Here is a 5,587-nt window from a genome sequence, read left to right as displayed (position 1 = left end):
CAAAAAACATCCCATCACCAATTATCAACCTTTCACCAACGGGTACATCCCCGTCCGGACCTTTACCTGCCTCGAACGAAGGACGACAAAGAACCAATAAATCAAAAGCCAAAGCGAAAGGCCAAAATCAAAGGCCCAAGCCAAAAGTCATTCGGCCAATAGCCATTCATCCAAAGCCACAACGAAAGGCCAAAATCAAAGGCCCTAGGCAATATCCATTCACTCAAGGCCAAAGCCAAAGCGAAAGCCCAAGCCCAAAAGCCATTCAAGCGAACAACCATTCACCCAAAGCCAAAGCTCAAGGCTAAAATCAAAGGCCCAAGACAATAGCCATTCACCCAAAGTCAAAGCGAAAGGCCAAAGTCAAAGGCCCAAGCCAATATTCATTCACCCAAAGCCAAAGCGAAAGCCAAGGCAAAAGCCAAAACAAAAACGAGATAGTGAAATTCAAATTCACTATTTTCACAAATTTCAAACGACGGAAATTAAAACCGTCATTCTCAAATTAAAAAACAAAATAGTGAAATTCAAGTTCGCTATCTTCACCAGCTTCAAACGACGGAAATTAAAACCGTCATTTTCAAATAAAAAAAAAACAAAATAGTGAAATTCAAATTCGCTATTTTCACAAATTTCAAACGACTGAAATAAAACCGTCAATTTCAAATCAAAAACAAAATAGTGAAATTCAAATTCGCTATCTCTCACAAATTTCAAACGACGGAATCAAAACCGCCTTTTCCCAAACAAAAAGAGAAATGGCGAAATTCAAATTCACTATTTTCACAATTCCAAACAACGGAATTAAAACCTATCCTATTAAAAAAAAAACGAAATAGTGAAATTCAAATTCGCTATTTTCCCACAATTTCAACTGACGAAATTCAAAACCATCACTTTTCAAAAAAAATGAAATAGTGAAATTCAAATTTGTTATTTTCCCACAATTTCAAGTAACGGAATTAAACCGTCACTTTTCAAACTTCGGACCAATAAGTCCAACACCAACATCCAAAGTCCAGGACCAACAAGTCCAAAGCCCAGGACCCATGAGTCCAATATATAAAGTCCAGGACCAACAAGTCCAAAGCCCAGGACCCATGAGTCTAAAATACAAAGTCCAGGACCAACAAGTCCAAAGCCCAGCCTATATAAAATCATAAGGAAAGCCCTGCCTTAGTTTCTTGGGCTACCATTTGCCAACCTAGGAAACAAGGGGGACTGGGTTTTAAGGATCTTCATGCTTGGAATGTTGCTGCTATTGCTAAATATGTATGGTGGATTGCAATGAAGGCTGATCACCTCTGGGTTCGTTGGGTTCATGCTGTCTATATAAAATCTACAACTTGGAAGGACTATGAACCAGGGAGTGGCAGCAGCTGGGCTTGGAGAAAAATTTGCCAAGTCAAGAATATTTATAAATCTAAGTTATTTACTGATCCCAATGTAGAGCAGTACAGGCTGAAGGAGGGGTATCATTGGCTTAAACCAGTTGGAGATAAAGTCCAGTGGTATCCATGGATGCTCAATAGGATGATTATCCCTCGTCATGTGTTCATGTGCTGGTTAGTAGCACAGAATAGGCTTTTAACTCAAGACAGGTTGCTCAAAATGAATATAATTCAGAACAATTGCTGCTATCTATGTGGAAAGACGATGGAATGCCATGAACATCTGTTTTTCCAGTGTAGATATAGCAGAATGTGCTTGGAGCTCACAGGCTGCTGGTGCTTAGTGGACTTTCCAGAGAAGAATTGCATTGAATGGTGGGTACGCTGGAGGCAAATAGATCTATATGGTACAAGCGGCGGTGGCTATGATCCTTGCCTCCCTACTTGCCCATATTTGGTTTGCTCGTAACAAATGCAGACTTGAGGGGTGTCTTTCCCATCCTCAGGTGGTTGTTAATAGCATTAAACGTGAAGTGCAGTTGAGAATTAATCAGTATGAGGTACCATGTAGGAATGGTAGAGTCAGAAATTGGGTGAACTACATAAGTAGTCATTAGCTATTTGTGTAGAGAAATGCATTTTGTATTGACAGAATTTGTGTTGTAAGGGACTTTTTTATGATATTAATGATAAGCTTACATTTTCCCAAAAAACAAAAAAAAGTCCAAAGCCCAGGACCAACGAAGTCCAACACAGCAAACCCTGGACCGACAAGTCCAAAACACCACACACTAAAACCTCAACCAAAACTGCTTCACCCCTAAGTCCTTCTACAGGCTGTTACAGGGAGACCTATCTAGGATCCTAGGGATTTCCCTCAAGGTCAAAACCAACTTCGCTTCACCCTTAAGTCCTTCTAGAGACTGTTATAGGGAGAACTATCTAGACTTCTGAGGATTCCCCTCAAGCTCGTAATATCACACCTTAACCTTTAAGGTCCAGACATGGAAATCTGATCCCATATTATTTACCAACCATTTCGTGCTCAGGCCACATCAAGCCGGAGACCCCATTCCGCACCACACTACAAGCCGTTACCCATCGGCCTAAACACCACAAAATTCTTGCTCCGGATTTTTATATGTCAAACAAACCCATTATTACCAAGCTCCACATTCCCTAATGTTGAAGCCATTTTTCACCACAATCCCCACGGAGTCCTCGAATGCTTTGCTATCGAGAACGGGACATACCTAATCTACCCTTAGAGTCCACTTTTTAGTGTGCTCAAATGATAAGGAACTTTTTTCACAAATTTCACCTCTTCGATTCATGATCAAGAGTTATTTATCTCCAATCAACCTTCGAGTCACCAAACGGAATTTTTCGTCGTGACCCTCAACTCCAGATTTTTATCTGTTAAGCATACCCATTATTGCCAAGCTCCACATTCCCTAATGTTGAAGCCATGTTTCACCACAATCCCCACGGAGTCTTCGAATGCTTTGCTATCGAGAAAGGGACATACCTAATCTACCATTAGAGTCCACTTTTTAGTCTGCTCAAATGATAAGGAACATTTTCACAAATTACACCTCTTCGATTCATGATCAAGAGGTATTTATCTCTAATCAACCTTCGAGTCACCAAACGGAATTTTCCGTCGTGACGCTCAACTCCAGATTTTTATTTGTCAAACAAACCATTATTACCAAGCTCCACATTCCATAATGTCGAAGCCTTTTTCACCCTGACCCAGATACGGAGTCTTCGAATGCTTTGCTACCGAGAACGGGTCATACCCAATCTACCCTTCGGGTCCACTTTTTAGCGTGCTCACATGATAAGGAACATTTTCATAAATTACACCTCTTCGATTCATGATCGAGGGGAATTCTCTCAAATCAATTTTTCGAGTCACCAAACGGAATTTACCGTCGTGACCCTCACACTTTAAGGTCCTAACAGTTCGTTTAGGTACACACATTCAGAACTACGATCTGGTTTGATTTCATACCACGTGAATACGTAGGCAGTCCTTTAAGGACACAACCATACACCTCAAAATCACTTTAAGGTCCTAACAACTCGCTTAGGCACACATTCAGAACTACGATCTGGTTTGATTTCGCAAACACGCGAATACGTAGGCAGTCCTATTACAAGGGCGCAACCACACCCCCACACACATTCAATTTTCACACCTTCAATTTGCAACCCATTGCACACACAGCTCAGAACTACGATCTGGTTTGATTTCGCACACACGCGAATACGTAGGCAGTCCTATCACAAGGGCACAACCGCATACTCCTTTCACAACATTTCCAATTTTCAATCCTCAATAACCAGCTCAGAACTACGATCTGGTTTTATTTCGCAAACACGCGAATACGTAGCCAGTCCCCCAACAAGGACGCAACCGCACACCCATTTCAATCTCAACCATCAACATCAATCCTCAAAAGCAGCCCACCCAACTGTAAAAATTAATCTTATACCTCTTTACTGGGGGCTTCTTCCTTAAGACGTCACCCATTCATCCTTTTGCAAAATTCCCACCTTCTTACTCTGGGGGCTTCCTTTTCGAGGCGTCACCCATTCTCTATCCTCAAACATCTTTTGAGTCTCAATTACAGTCCAAAATAAAACCGGCCATAGCCTAGGGCTCGGTTCGGACGATGACAAGGTCTTGGTTCCGCTCTCCGAATCATCATGCCTCAGGGAGGAATCTCAAACAAGCAAACGGGGGCAAAGATGTCTGGAGAAGATAATCAATTCATGTTCCCCAGCTTAGCAGACCTTCTACTCCAGGGATTTGATATGCGTTGTCACCCTTTCTTGGCTAGGAGTTGCACTTACATGTGTAAAGTCTGTCAGAGTCACCCCCGTGTCGTGTCGATACTGAGTTGGCATCACGTTCATGACTGCCCATTTGTCAGTCTGCCAGTATGCATCTGTGTGAGTCAATGTTACAATGGTCACGTGTCTCCAATCTATTAAATCACGGATCTGCGAGCAACAAATTCCAACACTTAACAGATTTTAAGCTTCACAACTTTCGAAACCTTTATCTCCCCTCGCGTGAGATATTACATGCTGGTTACTTATATGCTAACTGCTCACATGCTTATGTGCTTGCGTGCTACGTGCTTGTCTATGCGACTGCGTATTTGTGTGGTCACTAACCATGCAGGTAATCTTGAGAAGACAAACTCACTCCAAATGAGTACTGGGTTCTTCCCAACAAACGGCGACCCATCAAGTCCAAGAGTTTTAACCCCCCCGATTACATGGCTTACGCTACCTCCCAGCGAGCAGCAACTCATATCCCCGGCGAGCCCTGAGAAGTTTCTAACTCCCCAGCGAGTGCCGATTCTCAAATGGATATCACACATGCTATTTTCCACAGTCGATCATTCGACCATAGATGGCTGGCAAGCCTTACAACGCATATGGCTGGCGAGCCTTTGTCCGAAAACAAGGTACAACTCAAGGACGTATCCCGAAGATGCCTCGGGTACGACTCCTTTTCACAAGCTGGCGAGCCTTTGTCCGCAAACAAGGTAAAACTCAAGGACGTATTCCGAAGATGCCTCGGGTACGACTCTTTTTCACAAGCTGGCGAGCCTTTGTCCGCAAACAAGGTATAACTCAAGGACGTATCCCAAAGATGCCTCGGGCACGACTCCTTATCACAGCTGGCGAGCCTTTGCACGCACACAACATACGACTCAAGGATATATCCCTAAGATGCCTCAGGTATGACTCCTTCCTATGACTGGCGAGCCTCAAAATGCACCACCTTCAACACTGGTTGGCAAGCCTTTGTGCGCAAACAATTGAAGGACATATCCCGAAGATGCCTCAGGTATGATCCCTTTCTATGGCTGGCGAGCCTCAAAACGCACTGCCTTCAACACCGGCTGGCGAGCCTTTGCGCGCAAAAGATTCAAGGACATATCCCGAAGATGCCTCAGGTATGACTCCTTCTTATGGCTGGCGAGCCTTTATACGTAGTCTAATGGACTTTAAACGACCCGCATCGGAAGTCGACAGACTCTAAAATGTTCCCGACGGCAGCTCCTTGACTCGAATCCCCGAGTCGCCTCGACGTCGCCCTTCCCGACGGCAGGTCCTTGGCTCAAACCCTTTTGATTCGCCTCGACGTCGCAATGGTATTCAGGTTGTAATCT

The sequence above is a fragment of the Silene latifolia genome, chromosome 11, assembly GCF_048544455.1.
Source record: "Silene latifolia isolate original U9 population chromosome 11, ASM4854445v1, whole genome shotgun sequence".
Lineage (NCBI taxonomy): Eukaryota > Viridiplantae > Streptophyta > Magnoliopsida > Caryophyllales > Caryophyllaceae > Silene > Silene latifolia.
This window is presented reverse-complemented; position numbering follows the sequence as displayed.